Source organism: Papaver somniferum, chromosome 3, assembly GCF_003573695.1.
Source record: "Papaver somniferum cultivar HN1 chromosome 3, ASM357369v1, whole genome shotgun sequence".
NCBI classification, from domain to species: Eukaryota; Viridiplantae; Streptophyta; class Magnoliopsida; order Ranunculales; family Papaveraceae; genus Papaver; species Papaver somniferum.
In genome coordinates, this window is record NC_039360.1 from 122,679,801 (window position 1) to 122,697,873 (window position 18,073).

Genomic DNA, 18,073 nt, shown 5'->3' on the forward strand with positions numbered 1-18,073 from the left:
ATACGATGATTCGAGGAATACAATATCTGCCAAATGGAGTGAATTCAACACAATGCAGCAAGAGGGCGAACCGGTTGACGCTTCAAAGCTTGAGTTCATGTTGCATGATATTTACCGGAAAGCTTTCCCTTTGCAGAGAGAAGCCAGCCAGGAAGATTATGTTAGCTTGGGATGTACACCTACTCCAAGAAACCCCAATGAATAGTTGAATGTGGACCAAATAGTTGAGAACGAAATACAAGGTTCTCCGGAAGATCAAACAGATGCTAATGTCAACATTCCTGAAGTTGGTTTGTCAACACCGAAAGATCAAACTCATGCTAATGCCACCTCTGAGGTTGAATTGTCAACAACTTCAGTATTCAAGTTCCATGATGTTGAAGTTCCGCGTTCTGAGGTTAAAAATTGGGCTAAATCTAATTTGGAGCAAAAAGTCAAAGAGATACAAGAGAAAAAGGGCAAATAAAACACACAGGTAAGTAGCATATCAGTACGTAGTCTAAGTAGCATATTAATATCTATCTGTGACATATCAATATGTAGTGGTATCTACCATTACATATTGATATGTAACAGTACATTCTTGTATACCACTATCTATCTGTTACATATCAATATCTATCTGTTACTTATCAATATGTAGTGGTATCTACCATTACATATTGATATGTAACAGTACATTCTTGTAGTGGAACATATTTATATGTAACAGTACATTCTTGTGGTGGTAGACATAGCAAAAACTCAAGCTAAGTAGGTTTTTGTTGACAGTTTCAATTGATTTTTGCAGGTTGATCAACTTGAAGTTAGGCAGGAAGCAGCAAAGGAGTTGCTTACAACTATGCTAGAAACGAAGTCTTCAGTTGTAGTTAATTCAGAAATTTCCAGAGTATAACGCCGGATTGGCGGCGGAAGAGTTTCATTTGCTGGATGTACCTTTGTTTACTATGATGTCGAGTTTGGAACACATTGAAAAGCTGTCTATGCCAGATTTTATAGAAATGGCAAACTCTGGCATTGGTGTTTATGTCGAAGAGTTTGCAGACCTCCTTCCAGATAACAACGATGGTCTTTTTGGTATTAACTTACGAGAACAATTTGATAATCTGTTTGGAAGAGATTTGCGGCCTTTACAAATTCCACAAGAAACAACTGAGCAACAAGAACCCATTGAACCGAAAGATGCAGGTGAAGTTACAGGTAAGCAACAAGAATACATACTTACAACCAGTTCAAAAAGTCATTTGGAGGTTGCATCACAAGATCCTTTGGATGTTTCATCACAAGATGTTCTGGATGTCCCCTCGCAAGATGTTTTGGAGGTTCCATCACAAGATCCTTTGGATGTTTCATCACAAGATGTTCTGGATGTCCCCTCGCAAGATGTTTTGGAGGTTCCATCACAGGTGAATGATATGTACTAAAAATCTCATTTTTGTAGTAAAAACTACAAATCACTACATACTGATATGTATATCAGTATGGTAGCACTAGAAATCACTATACCATACAATCATATACCACTACATGCTTTCAAAAGATTAGGTGATGTAACTATGTTTTATGCAATATAGATATTTACATATTTTTTTATGTTGATTAAAAATGCAGGAACAGTTTAGCCCAAGCCAGAAACAAAAAATGGTAAAAGTGAACAAAAAGCGCGCTTCAAAGCCCGAAAAGCAGCAGGTAACAACACCCACCAGACCTGTTACTCGTTCCCATCCTGCAAAGAAGGTAGATGATATTTATGAGAGTGGAAGTAAGTTCTCACCATCATATAAAGGACCGAAAGCTGCAGCAGAAGCAATACCGCTAAACAAAAAGAGAAAGCTTAAATTGCGCAAGTATTTCCGGAAACTGACTAAATCACCATTCTATAATGACATGAACGATGAACAAAAGAGTACTCTTTCCACATACATCAATAATGCAAAAAATCTTAGGTGAGTTCTCAATTGACACTTTTATATTGATATGTACTATTAGTTTGTGTATGTACTTTTGATATACATACATATTTGTATAAAAAATACTGAGAAAGACATATCAGTATGTACTGTTACACAAAGAATACTAACCTTTACGTCGTTTATTTTCTAGCTCAATTGCTTGGAGAGTGGGAGAAGGTGGTCTTTGTGTAAGTGGAACTACAGTTGATGACTTGGTGCAGAACGATTTATTAGAACAAGATCTTCTCAACTACGCACAATACAAGCTTAACACCAAATTTCAGAATGAGCAACCGATGCACGAAGTATACAGGAAATACTTGCCTGTGTTGCATCTGGATCCGTCCGCTTGGGTAAGTTGTTATCTTACACTGCATATTTACTACACACATATTCAAAAATTAAAAAAGTATGTAGGGGTAGGTACACTACATATCAATATTGCATAAAACAACATTAGATATAAACTATTTCAAGTACATCCATGTTTTCAGTACAATGTCGAGTTCCCGGATAACCTCAAAGGAGCAGCACATGATTCTGTTTACAAACCAATATTGGCGATGGATGAAAGTATCAAGAAGATTCTTGTACCAATGTGCCACCACAATCTTCATTGGACGCTACTTGAGTATGACTGCGAAAAAATGGTGTTCAACCACTACAATTCTTCTAAGGCTGAATGGGGAGGTATTTGTTATCCACACGCCTGCAAAATGGCAGATTACATGTACGTACCTATCAACGTGTACTTGCTGGAGAAGAACAAAGTAACAATGAAGAATGTAATAGTGAATGAATGTGAAGCACCTCAACAAGGGGGATCGCCAGACTGTCTACTGTTTGTGATGCATTTTATGAAGATGATGTCAAAAAGAAAATATGTGGGAGTGCCTTTGGGAGATGATGAAGAAGTGCAAGTGAAGATTCGTAACAAAAGGGTCCCGTTAGCATGCAAATTGCTGAAAGCATCTCCACCAGAAATCAGTTGGCAGATGACACAAAAATAGTCTTACTTGCTAAAAGTAATCTGACAGTACATATCACTATTTACCTATTTTCTTTTCTTTTTATTCTTGGTTTCATTTCATTTCATGAGTTCAAGAATGTTCAAAAACATATATCTAATATGTAGTGATTTTTAATTTGAATTTGGGTTTAACTTTAATGTAGTGATATTTCAATTGTGTTACTTAAACATGATTTTGTGTTGTTGATACGAGGGGGCGCTGCCCCCTCGACCCCCATGAAGATGGTGAATCAGCTGGAAAACCAAAAGATGTTCTAAATAATCTTACTGGAAGATGGTTAAACCACAAACCAGTACATATTTAATTGTTTTCTTGTTACAAACATCTAGTATGGTTACACTACAACCACTACATATCAGTATGTAGTGGTAGATACTAACACTACAATACTGACATGTAATTTCAGTATGTAAATACTTCACTACTGGTGATAGATACTGACATTTTGATAGACTTAACAACATATTTCATTATTCGAAAATAACTACAATAACTACATTTTGATAGACTTATAATGTTTCAAAAACCAAAAGATGTTCTAAGAAACAACAAAAACAGTATTTTCAGTACACTTGTAATGTATGTACTGTAAATGAAATACTTATTAACCAAATTCAGTTGGTACTGACAAAATCAAAAAGAAAAACGGTAGAATAGAACAAGGGCTAGAGGAAAGAATTGTGGAAAAGGAATCTGGCAACATCATCGATATAACATTCTGCTGCACGTTCAAGCCTGTGATAAAAGAAAAAGAGAAATCAGAACACTACTTGCTTAAAAGTACATTGTATTGTATCAAACTTACTTAATTAAGACATTAATATGTATCTGACGGAAATACATACCTGACACAAAATCATTCTTCAGAAAGTTCATACTGTCGGATAAGATTGCATGTTGCCTTGTTGTGATGAGTCTTCAAATTACAGTTTGAACACTTGACAGATTTTCTACTAGTCTCATATGCAGACTTAATACGTTTCCCCTTTTTCCTGCCTGGTGGAGACCTAATTACTTCTGCTGGGAGAACGATATCATCTACGTGATACTCATCGGGCCTGTGAGAAAAAACAGTATCATATAAATGGAATGAACCACAACTACATATGAATATGTACACGGTATATTGTTCCTGAAAAACAAATATAAAAAAATGTAGTGGTATCTACCATTACATATCAGTATGTAACATCCATATGTAAGTAGGTTTATGTTGACAGTTTCAATTGCTATTACATGTGTAAGTGGTATCTACCATTACATATTGTTATGCAAAATATGAAAATGTACTGATTAAAGACACATACCTGTCGTGGTTAGGAACGGGTCTAATAGCTATTGAATATAGCTTACGAAAAGTGGTAACTTTGAAATAATCTTCAACGTAATCAAGAATCCTTCCTCCATCTAGTAACAGCTGCAGTAGCGTGCGAGCATGGAAAACCATAAACGCGCCATCGTTGGCAAGTACAAGTTTTTCTCTCTAGATCTACCATATGAGATCTGCACAGTACATATTCATGTGTTATTTTTTAGTACACCTAATATACACAGTACATATTTATATGTTCTCACAGAAACATGGTACTTAAAAAAAGAAAGAGAAAGTAAATAACATTCAGATGATAGAGATTAGGGGTAAACGCTAACCTTGGAGAATGCACTTCATAACGATTAGCATCTGACTGGCTAACTTTCCAGGGACGACCAATTTGGATGTGTAGTTCAAGCAAGGCTTGATACGTAGGGGTTAGCAGTTCTGGGTCCATCAAGAGACTCTCTTCACGACGTTCTGACATCATTTCCATCATACGTATCCTACACGACAAGGGGATAGCAAGTCTGTTATACTAAAAATATACGTAGATTAACAGAACATATATGCTAATACTGTTACAAAAAGAAAACTAATATAAGCTTGTACTGTGACTAAGGAAACTGATACAAACCTGATCGAGTCAACGAACGCACACGCAGGTAATTTCTTCTCTTTGTTAATCCAGCTATTGAACGATTCAGCAACGCTAGATGAAGTGTAACCATAACTACAGCCCTTGAAGAAAGCACTGGACCACTTTTCTTTTGGAATGTTGCGGCAGTAGTAAGCAACAGAAGGCCTTCCAAATTAACCATTTCTTGAAGACCTTCCTCGTATGTTGCAGGAGAAAGAGCATATGTCGCCTTTCGGAAAGCATCAGTCACTTCCTTATACTTTTCGTCAGACTTTGCGATAGGTAAGTTTTTGTCCAAATGGAAGTAACAATATCTTTGATGAGAATCAGGGAACTCTTTGGGAATATTTTAACCAACCCTTCACCTCGGTCAGTCATAAAAGTGATTGGGCGATCATCATTCAAAGCCTCCTTCAGTTTCTTGAAAAACCATTCCCAGCTGATATTGTCTTCACCAGGTACTAAAGCAAACGCAAGCGGATAAAATCCTGCAAAAAGGAATTACTAGTTATGTTAAGCAACTAATATTGACACTACATATTGACATGCAGTTGGTTTACCTCTTTGTTGATATGTGAAAACCTGACACTACATAATAACATGTTAAGCAACTGATTGACACTACATTTTCACATGCAGTATGGTTTATCTCATACTCAGTAAGGTCAATATGTAGTATGTAGTATGGTCAATACTCATTGTCAGATAGTGAAGTAAGGTCAATATGAGTGATCTAACTACCAGACACTACATATCAAAAAAAAAAAGAACCAGTTACCTTGATTGCCATTAAGACATGTTGCTGCCATGAGACCTCCTTTAAAAGTTCCAGTGAGAAATGTACAGTCACAGAAAATCATGGGACGACATAGTTTATATCCCTCTATACAAGCTCCAAAGCAAACAAAAAGTCTATTGAATTTTTTTGTAGCATCATTGAAATCGAAATCAATAAATGACCCAGGGTTTGTTTCCCTAACAACATTCACCCACCAAGCAAGATCAGTGTACGACTTCACATCATTACCAAAAATATGTTTATGCGACAACTCAATTGCATGATATGCGTGGTGATATTGGATTTCAATGCCACCACCAACTTTAAGATAATCTATGATCTCTGCTGGTGTTATGCGAGGGTTGTGCCTGACCATCTCATGAATTAGAATGTTCATGAGTTTTTTTGTAACTCTTGGATTCTTCAACATATAACCACCGCCACAGGTGTGCCTTCCCACATATTCCTTTATCTTAAAAACATCAATAGAACTACCAATGGCAGTTGCGTGAAGCTTCCATGAACAACCTTTCACACTACATACGGCGGTGAATCTCTCAAGGTCATTCTTCTTCTTAATTACCTCATATCCAGTTCTCATGCAGTATTTTTGGCATGCTATACGTACGGCATCAACACCACCATAGAATAATTGATCTGTATCATCAAAAATCTTATCCCAACCATCTGAAAAAAACACTCTTGGGGATTCTTTACCTTCTTTCAAATAACTATTCTTTGCACTGACAACTAAGTCTGCCAACTTCCATACGCCTAGATGCGCCATTTGAAATTACATCCACGTGCAAATCAAAGAAAGCTGATTGCTTTGAAGAATGTAATGCAGAGATGCCCTGGAGTGTTACATCGGCAAGAATAGGAACTATCGCTTGATTCTGGAAATAGTTAACCAGAATAGTCGATGGAGTCAACCAGCTCCACATATTACAGATGCAAAATTTCAAATCCTCTAAAGTTGAAAACGATGTAACCTCATATGCAAAATGATATTGCTTATGGTATACATGAGAATATATGGAGAAGTCTGGTTTGGGAGCAACGTCAGACATGTTAACCCTGTAAAAAATGACATGTACTGAGATGAAACAAAAAGAGTCTTTGTATTGACATGATATAAGCAGTACGTATTGACATGTACTGACTCATATTGATATGTATTGGCATCTACTGCAGGATGAAAAAAGAGCATGCTATATGCAGGACGTATTGACATGTACTGACTCATATTCATATGTATTGGCATCTACTGCAGAATGAAAAAAGAGCACGCTATATGCAGTACGTATTGGTAATACATACTACAAGATCTGTCTAATGAAAACTAAACAGAACAGCAGCAAAAAAACGTAGAAAATACAAAAAATCAGATTACAAAAAACATAACAGAAATCATAAAAAGAAATCATACCTTGTTCAAATCTGAGATAAACCTAATTCGAAGCTCAAATACCTAATTGAAACACACAAAAATCACGAAAATTACTTAAAAAACGAACGGAAATTACTTCGAAACTGAATTGACATTGTAAATCATCATAAAACAGAAATCATAAAACGAAATCATAAAAAGATAACAATGTACATCATATACAATTATCCTGATAGAAATCGGATCAGAATAAACCTAATTATTCATCAAGATTTCTAGAACAGCAGCAGAAGAGGATGATTGAAAGGATAAATACCTTGGTTCGAAGCTCAGATGACTTAATTCGAAACTCAGAAGAACCTAATTCGAAGCTCAGATGAAGATGATTGAAAAACAGTACCAGAAATTGAGAGAACCGATTTGAGAAGAAAAAAAGAGGAAAGAAACTGATTTGGTTTTCTGTTCTTCACTTTAAGTTGCAGAAGGGTATGTTGGGAATATTTGAAAACTGTTCTTGTGTAAACTGCACGTGGATGGATTAGGGGATAAAGTTTCTGGTCCAAAAACATGTTTTTGGACCAGAGGATAAATCAATTCTGGGAGTGGACTAGCCAGTAACCAATTCCCTCATTCCTGGACTAGCCAGTAATTCCTAGTTTTTCTTTTTACTATATATGAACGGTTGAATAGAATGCATATATATATTCCCGTGCCGTTACGGCACGGGTTGAGCGCTAGTGTACAATATCGAGGGATGAGTTTCTCAAGGGAAAAACGTTTTGATGCAGATACGACTTTGTTTAAGCTTTCCCATCTAGTCCTTGTTGTTATGTGTCCGAATTCAAATAACTCTTTCCCAGTTCCAAGTACTACTTTAACAAGCTTCAAAGTTCTCAACTCGGAGTCACGAGAAACACCAAAACTATTCAAGGGCATGTAGTTTAGAAATCTTTCATACACTTCTTGATCCTTTATCAATGCCCACCTGTAGTGTATAAATTACATGCTAAATTCTATCAACCAATTTGTAGATGTGGAAAATCCTACAACTACATCCAAAAAAACACATACACACACCTAATGAAGTAAACCAGCAAGAGATGCACAAAAACACAAGATATACGTTGTAACACCTCGAGTTACGGATCAGGGTCAAACCCACATGGAGATCCGAACTCGAAGCGTTACGGGTCAGAAGGAGACGGATCCTATATTTAAATTTTCTAATTTTATTTTAACAAGCATAAATTATTTATTTATTTTTAAATACATAGATCAGGCATTATAAATTACTAGTTAAACATTTACAAAATGATATTTGGATAAAATTACATATCAACCAATGGAAAGAAGCAAAACAAATAACACTAGTTAACTTCTAACTTCCACTTCCACTTCCACTTCCACCATTTATTTTAATCTGCAAAAAATGTCAATTGGGGTGAGTTGACGGCTCAGTAGGCATACTTTCCCATCCTCTAAAAGATACAAAGAATTCACGATAAAAATGGACGAACTCACAATAATAAATGACAATAAGAATTTTATCAGTTTATCAATAATTTCACAATACCAATATTTTCGAATTATTATTTAAGTCATTTTGTTACATGAGTCCACGACACGAAAACCTTGGTTCGTACACCACCTATCCTTTACCGGCACGGACAGCCGCCATCAATGGTCAGGAACAAAAGTTCCTATGGGGATCATACCCATTTGCTCTCAGGGATCATTACTCGTTCCGTTTTCGTTATCCGGCACGAACATCCGCCATTGATGGTCAGTAAATACAAGTTCCTACTGGGGATCATTGCACATTTAAATTTCGGGGATCATTACCCGCCGTTAGCATGAAACCATATTCCATCTAACGGTAAAACATGAACTCATATAGTCTGTTTTAAAATTATTTTAGTATTATGATGACATGTATGGAATATTATCATTCAACACCACTGATCATTTCATACTCAAAGACACCATCACCATGAATATCGATCATTTATGCACAAGGAAAATATGTAATCATATATAAAATACAATACAGACTAGGGCTGTCAATGGGTACCCATTACCCGCAACCGGAACCGGATCCGGGAGAATAGGGTCCGGTTTCGGGTCCTAAAATAGGACCCATTAACAAGTTAGGACCCGAATGGACCCGTTAATAAATGGTTTCATACGGTTCCTACCCGGCGGGTAGTCGGGTATTGTAAGTATTTGTTTTTCTGGGGTTAATTCGGTCATGTGAAGGGTTATATATATACGTCGTTAACAATTATAGACAAACATAACCTAAAATTTCCGCATCTGACTCTTCTGCTTTCACCCTCCGTTCCAAGCTCTGCTCAAAATTGGCCTTTCATTCTCTCCATCTATGTAATAATTTCTTGTCCTAATGAAAATTTCATCTTTTCATGTGTTATAATGAGGAGACACTGTTTCAGATCTGCTATCTTAGTAACGTTTAATGATGGGTTGTAGCTAAAAGTTAAAATTCAAATTTGTTAATTTTGTAAGTTGTAAATGTTTACTGCAAATTTTTTTTTTGTCAAACGTATATCTCGAATCTCTTTATCAATTAGAGGATTGACTGATAATAATAAAATTTGTTTGTTTAAAATTCCTTTGTTTAGCTTTTGAAGTTGTAGATGATTATCTGCTTATTGATTAAATAACTTTTATTCATACTCAATCGACAGTTCTTTTTAATTAGTGGCTAGATCTTGATAACGATGGTGATGCTGTTGTATTTGATCTGTTTTCAAGTGTGGTTATTTGAGGATAGATGGAGGTGGTTCTAAAATTTTCACCTCTTCATTTCACTCCACCTCAATTTCAGAGAGCCGAGGCAAGTCATGACGGCTGCTGTCTGAGGAAGGTTTAGAAATTCAGAGAAAGAAATGGAGACTGCGGCTGTTGATTTGAGAGAGGGAATCGAGAGTTATGACGAGTTAACAAATCGATCTGTGTTGGGTTGGATTTGTAGAATAAGCTTCAGTCGAGAAACATATGATGTTGTAAATCTGGTGAAGATTGAAGGTGCAGATTAAGAAGAACTCGTTACTTCTATGATTGTGTTGATAGATGGAGGAATTTAAAGAAGAATTGGAAGAGTCCACAGATCTAGAGAGCACACAGTGAAGAGAAGTTGAAATTGAAATTGAAATTGAAATTGAAGAGTTAGGGTTTGTCAGTTTTGGGGTTTTTCTCGATGCTGAGATTAAGTTTTGATTCAGCTGTTGATGGTGGTGTTCATGAAATGGAATCAGGGTTTCTAAGCTGAACGCCAGCTGTGGTGGTCTGAGAGGGTTTGAAGCTATTCACATCTAGAAGAAGATGTTGTCATGAATTGAAGCTGGCCATGGTGTTGCAGCTGCAGTTGTAATGATGTTAGAGCTACAGAATGAGATGCAGCAACTGAAGTGGTATGTGTTGGTCTGTGTTCGAATGAAACTGCGATTAATTATGCATTGCAGGTGTGATGTTGTTGGTAGAGTGCAAGCAGCTGTTGCAGGAGCCAAGAAACTGTCCGAGAAGAATTGGTACAGCTGACTTGTTGTAGTTGAGCTGTACATGGGAGTTGTAGTGGTGATATGAAACAGAAATTGGTGATCAAGAAGCTGTTGGATTGAGTGCAGAATTATTGCTACTGCAATGGGTTTAAGAGAAATTGAAGCAACAGCTGAGGTTGGTAACGGTTGTTTGATTAAAGCTTGTACTGAGAAGGAGCTTCTGAACTGGGGTTTGCTTTGTTGGAATTTCCGTGAATGCAGAGATTGAAATGGGTTTTGTATTGATGATGTTCATGGGTTAGTGGCCTGAGCCTGAGATGATGGAGATAGAGATGGTATTGATGATGTTGGTGGAATTTCTGGTAGTGGTCATGAGAACAAGAAAAATATGGCGTTGTGTTGGTATTGGATGGCGTGGGGAAGGCTGGTCTGTAAGTGTTGTATGAATGGTCTGAGCTCGGCGTTGCAGGTGAAGTTTGGCTGAATACATTGGTGCCGAACTGAAGCATGCGAAATGAAGTTGCAGCTACAGTTGCAGAGGAGAGTGGTGGGTTACTAATGAAGCTTATGTGGATTGCTTGTCGGCTCGCTATTACAGAAGCAATAGCTCATGAACTGGTTAAGGAAATGGAATGAATGGGTCGGTAGTATAGCATGAAGGCGATGCTCAGAGGGACTGAATTGGCGCAATAGAGTTGAGAGCCGAGGTCAAAGCACTGGAGTTACAGTCGTGCAAGCCAAGGCTGTGGTGGAACTGGAGCTACAAGGAAGTTTGTGTGTTATCTGAGATTGTGCTGCAAATTGCTATGATGGACTGAGATTGTAGATGTAAACTTCTACTGGTCATGGACGATGGCGGCAGTTCTTTATAGATTAGAACTGCGAAGATAAAGAGTGGGGATTAAATTGGTTATGTAGGAGCTGTTGTACTAAAGCTGGGATTGTGAACAGTTCAGAATTAAGATTCGATACAATTTATTGACTTCGTAAACCACTTACATTTGTATGACCTGATGTGTAATAGAACTGAACTTGAAGTACCCGTTTAATACCCGGAACCGGTGGGTACCCGGATGTTTAATAGGGTCCGGTTCTGGGCCAACTAATTTAGGAACTGGACCCGGAATCGTGAGGACCCGGAACCGGAAAAAATAATAGGGTCCGGTTCCGGGTAGTATAATACCCGGGAGGAACCGGACCCGTTGACAGCCCTAATACGGACTACTTGGATTCATAAATATTTATGATTGTACAACATTTTCATCTAAAAGAATTATGATGAGAAAACACACAGTACACCATTATATACACGTCAAACAGCATAAACAAGTAGCTACAAACAACCTTGCTAAACATTAGGATCAGAATTCGAAGTATATAAAGGGAGAAAATAAAATTCAAGTCAATTCGTAAATTAATCATCTCAAAGAGGATAAGTCAGTAAACCCACCTTTTCTTTTTAAATTTCCTTACAGCTTGATCCATACATTCCAAATGAGATAACTATTCATATTATGTAGATGATTCTCTTTAGAGAAATGATTGATTTATCATTGTTATAAAAGACGTGCACTTTGATTCTGTGATCAAAGAGTCAATCAACGGAGATGATCTAATGGGGACCCCGATCTGGCGGTGGGAAGCTACTGATTGAGTTTTTGCTTGGACGGCTGAGAGAAACTCACGGTATTGTTAAGCGTCTCGGTGTGCGGGGACCAAATATAATGTGTTTTATTCCCAACATAAAACCAATACTAATAACAAGCCAGTTTCATCGAGTTTCCTGCAACTTTTGATCTTCTTCGACGCCCTAATTTTCGATGTTCGTTAACAGATAATCAGAATTCACGGATAGCGTAATCATCAATTAAACCTTTGGATTGTTGATTCTCACTGGGTTGTAATAAGGTTTGTAATATTATTGCAATTTAGGGTATTAGCTTTTAGGCAAAATCATTGTTTTCTCTATGGGTTTTTCTGGGCTTACCAAATTCTAGGGTTTTTACGTTTTCGTCTTAGTCATCAACTGTTGCTGGAGTTGATGTCAATCCTCCTCCACCATCTGCAACAACAACCATCTCCGATTTGATTCATGCCAAAGTAACAACAGGAAATGGCAATTCAATGATGAAGGAGCTTTAATTGAGGTATTCCGTGCACCTGTTCAGATATAGAATTAGAACTTCTCATCTGTAATTCTTATATGTTGGCGTTCATGAGTTCCTCTTATTAGTTTTTTTCTACTTGACGGGTATCAGAAGCTCCAACAACCCTCTATGTATCAGTAGTGAATATCTTAAAAACAAGACTATGATAGAAGTTTCAATAAACCTCTATGGTTACTTCCCTTATTGTATGGTCCTTTATGTTATTTCAAAAGCATACTTTTCAGTATATGTTTCATTTAACATGCTTTAAATTTCTTTTGGTTACCCCTTTAATTAATCATATTCTGCTGTCCATCGTTACTATTTTAGGAATGAACATGTGTGTGATTTAAACATCTCAGTCGGGTAATTTTCAATCTCTGTACATTTATTTTGTCAATTTACTTGGGTTGGTATGTATCTTTCTCAAGCTTATGTCGTATTTCTCGGAAGGATATCAGTGTGTTTTATTCGTCTACATTAGTCGATAAATAAGTTATTGTTGCTGGAACACTAACTTTCAGGCATTTGATTTTATTAGATATCTATCAATGTCTATCATTTCCATATACTCATTCACAATGAGAAAGGACGGATTGACACCTGTAAGTGGAATCCTATGAAGAACTATCACTACTAACTGAATTGGATTAGTCTTAATGTGTCTAATTTTCACTTCGGCAGTGGTAAGAGTAATTAGGTATATGACTACTAACCCAATTTCAGTTAGACCATATCAGCATCACCAACTGTATAGTTTTTGAGAGTTCCGCTCAACCTCAAAGTGCAAGAGGTATGTTGATTTGAATTACTACTTTTGTCTTATTACTCTAATATTGTATGCCTCAACTGCCCTATTGTCCAGAAAATAAACTGACTACCCATCTGTGGACAAGATCATTGGGGACAAGAGGTATGTTGATTTGAATTACTACTTTTGTCCATGTTACTCTAATATTTTATGCCTCAACTGCCTTATTGTCCAGAAAATAAACTGACTACCCATCTGTGGATAGGATCATTGGGGATCTTGAAGCTCCATTATAGATAAACCTCAAATAGAATCAAGATATTTTGTTTAACTGGAAAAATGACCTTAGTTTTACACTTTTACTCATTTGAGTTTTATAACTGTAGAGTCACATGATTTTTCACTCTTTTTTTGTATTTATCCTATATGTTGCTCTTATAGCAATAATACATACTCAGACCCCTTCCAACATAAGTAATCTTAGATTTTTAAAGTTGATGTTTCAGAGGTTCTGTGATGGATCCCTTGAAAGCATATACGACTATGAAATACTTATCAAGTAGAGGAAAAACACGATACCTTACGATTAGTGAAACAAACTTTATTGAGGTACTGCATATTCTTAGTTAATATATCTTTGTAACGGTAATCGTATTGATAACCAAATTGTTTTCCGAAATATGATTTTATAACTAGCATATTAGACTGCATGTTTAACAAGGTGGTAATGTTATCAGAGGGATGCCCTGTCTACTATGGACCTGCATCAACTTCCTTGGATTATATCTCTTTAATTGGATTTCCACTTCTGTCATTGTCAACCCAGCTAACCTTTTAATTGATCTCCCAAATGGTACATAGTCTTTTCTCACCTTTGCAATTGTCTCATGTCTTCTCATGAAAAGAACATACCTACAAGGATGAAGGCTGAGCTCAGTGGTGTTGTCAACATCAACCATCAATAACTCTTGATATTTGTCTGCTCGCTACTGTTGATATACTCAACTGTTAGTAGTGTATACGATTCTTCATTTGCTTTGCATCTGTTCTAGTTTTCATCCCCTCCAAATTGATTTACAGATTTTGGTTCACGGAATCATCAAAATAGAATGGTTGATCTGTATTTGATTATTCTGAAGAGTGACTTTTGATGCGACTGGATGATGCAGGGAACACGGTGAAGTCAGAGACTTGGAAGAGTGGGGACTAATGGTGGTCTGAGTATGTCATATTAAGCTAACTCTACACTGTTAATCTATTTTGGGTGAACCCTTTTTAAATTGCTGTGTTATTTACTGTGCAAGATTTTAGATCAAATGAACCATCATAACCGGTTGCCTAGCATGTCAATTAGGGATATACGATGTACAGGGTTCAGGGTCCTAGACTATAAAAATTCGAAATTTTTTGAGTCTTTGATAGCACAACACTTCACGGATGGCGTTATATTTATCTCTGGAGAAAAGTTTTTGATATTGCTGTTAGAGGAGATCTATTGGGAATTGATGATCAGGAGTTTGCTAACATGGTTAATAATGGAAAAGTCGGTAAGGACTCTCAATCGCAATTTTGTTCATTGTTTGAGTTATCATCTTGGACATCCTCCACCTGACTGCTAAGTGTTAATACTCAATTCCCTCCTCATGGGAGATAGATGAATCTTTTTAGTGGACTCTATTGGATTCAGTTCCTTTTTGGTTTATCTCAATCTACTTTCTTGACTTACCTTATTTACTGAATTTAATTTATCGTGTTGTTCAGACATTGTTGCCATATAGTTTCTAGAAAAAATAAGTTTGTAGTCTTGAAAATATGTTTGTTTAGTAGCATTTCAGTTACCACTAAAAGGATTAATTACCTGGATATATTGTGTCATCTCCAGGTTATTTGGTCGATAATTAAGTATGGTACAGATTTCATATACGTCTTCCATCATATATTTGGAGTACACTGAATTTGTATCATCATTCTTTTCTTCCTGCTTGCATTTTTTTCTGGGAAATTTGGCTTCATTGTAAACAATTGCAACAAAACTAATTTCCAGTTCAGCCAATAATGCCAAGAATTTATTCCCTTTAAATCTTATCCATTTCGTCTCTTTCTGTTCATTTAGTTTCAATTTTAAAGTTTTGAGTAATTTTATTTTTTGTGCACGAGTACTCCGCAGTTTCTTGAAACGTACCATATATACACAAGATCTACTTATGTTTGCTTTCATATTAGTTCTTACATTATTCATCTGTGAAATGAAAACTTGATGGGCTCACACTTGGCTCCAGTTGTAGCTTTCATCTCGATGCAAATTGCCTAGAGATGTCTTTAAGTGCCTAGATTCTTAAGTTCACGTTTTCTAAGAATTATATCTAGATTCTGTTTGGGAGTTTGCGTCACTCAAAGATTTTAGATTGCGCCTTTTGTAGAGTGTTAGGGCTCTAAATTTTATTAAAACTTTGTCTTTTTTTTAGCAGACATATAAAGAACAAAGTATTTATCACTCATTGGCTTCTCAGGTACTGAGATGATAAGGTTAAGATGTTTCCGGCAACTTAAATGGAAAACACTTGCTCCAAGTTTTCTTTTACTGATTTTGATGACATGCAAGCAATTAACAATACTTATTTTACTTTAGCGGGATTCTATCACGACGAGATCAAGATCTTCTAGAAGTTTCTTTACAGGGGAAACTTGGTTAGAGAAGAGTTTGAGAAGCCTTAACGGTTAGCTAGCTGACAAGTACGTGTTTCCATAGTTACAGAAGTTTCATGGGCAATGGATTTTAAGATTATTGTTTTTGTCAAATGCACTAAAGGTTCTAAAGATCTTAAAAAGAAAGTTGACCGAGATATTAAAGCTTAATAATTTTAAAAAAATCTGCAAAGCAGAACCAACACTTCATAGTACATATGAAAAAAAAAAAAAAAAAAAAAATTCTTTATAGTACATACTACAAAGAACCCGATCAGTTATTTCGGTGTGGATGTTTAATGATGTGTGAAAGGGTGTGAAGCGTGCTCTATCCAGAATCCTTTTTACCTGCAGTTATGACTCGAGAGTTAATTTGATTTTATGCTCTAAATTATCTTTTTGAATGGTCAAGCAAAAACAGTAAATTGCATATTCGAGTTGTAAATAAGAAATATCTATCCGTTTGGTAAAGGATAGTAAACATCTAAAGGGTAGTAAACAGCTACAAACACCTCCACAAAGGCGTGGGACTGAGTGGTGGTGTATGTTAGAAAGGCAACACAGTAAGAGAAAATATTGTAAATAGCTAACGGGACATGAGGGGTGGTAATATCTACACTTATATTTAAATCTCTCTAATATACGGTTGTGTGAGGTAATTGCAAAGCCAGGATTTTGTGTTAAAATTTGGTTTGCAATGATACTCTGTCTTTGACCTTCTCAAATAAATACACAAACATATGAATTGAATATGGAAATTTGGATCATGGCACAGTCCTGCTTCAATAAACTGAGTATAAGGTCATCACCTTTATATTAGAGTCTCAATTTCAATAGGCACTTGATGAGGAGACCACCGACGTTGTTGGGTCTTCAGTATCCCAGGAACAAAACAAACCAAGAACCTCCTTAATGTAGCCAGAATAACAAAATAAAAATACAACCTTAAAGATGAGGGAAGGATCCCCACAAACACTTAAATACACTCTCACACTTTCGACGATATTTTTCTCAGTAAAACCTAAACGGTAACGGATTTGAAAATAATATTTTTGGGATATATTATATATAGCTACCAAAAATGAGTATATTCAGAAATGTCAAATTCCATTATTTATCAATCTTAATTTCAATGGATGAAAATATATTGATTTTCAAGTGTTATATGTCTTGAAATGTGCTCATTTTTAATAGAAACGTAGAGCTTCGTAAAAGGGACATATCACCAAATTATTAGCTTTAAATCAGTTAATGTTTAGGTTTTACTAACAAAAAATCGCCAAAAGTGTGAGATAGTGCAAATATAAGAGTGTAAGTGGATGCTCTCTCATCAAAGATATATACAGAAATATCCAGTATGTTTTATCGACTCTTTATCATTCACTATAGACCAAAATTATAAATTAAAATCTAAAAAAAAAACCGCATCGGTTGAGAAGATGAAAAAATATCAATTAATACGTGATAAATTTGGGCTCATTCTAACAACAATGTTGTTGGATTTGTTCAATTTACATCTACAAAAAATCAGCACACCTGCACTAGGCTACTTATATGTTAAGTACAATGGGGATTTGTATGCCCATATCTCTAAGGTTATCATATGTTGGACTTCTGAATAGATTTGTTGTTGTTGTAGGTAATTTATAAGTTGATGCATCTTTTAGTACTGTCATTCACGTATCCTTATCTCTACCATGTTAAACATAAAGTAGCACACAGTCGATGCGAAAGATGTAATCCTTTCAAGAAAAGATGTCGTATATAACTCTTAGTACTCAACAAATTTCTTGGTATATTCAATGCCTCCGTGACGTATTGTTCACAAGGTTCTAAAAACGGTGATTACCCTCACAAGTTAGATGTTAC

At 36.1% G+C, this 18,073-nt stretch overlaps 1 long non-coding RNA gene and 1 pseudogene across 1 annotated transcript; one reads left to right on the forward strand and one right to left on the reverse strand.

Moving 5' to 3' along the window:
• Positions 1 to 18,073, reverse strand: part of LOC113359920 — a 63,001-nt pseudogene that overhangs the window by 6,604 nt on the left and 38,324 nt on the right.
• On the forward strand, positions 12,166 to 16,492 carry LOC113357229. Its single transcript, XR_003363539.1, has 2 exons — positions 12,166 to 15,066; positions 15,985 to 16,492. It is a non-coding gene; the product is annotated as an uncharacterized LOC113357229 (long non-coding RNA).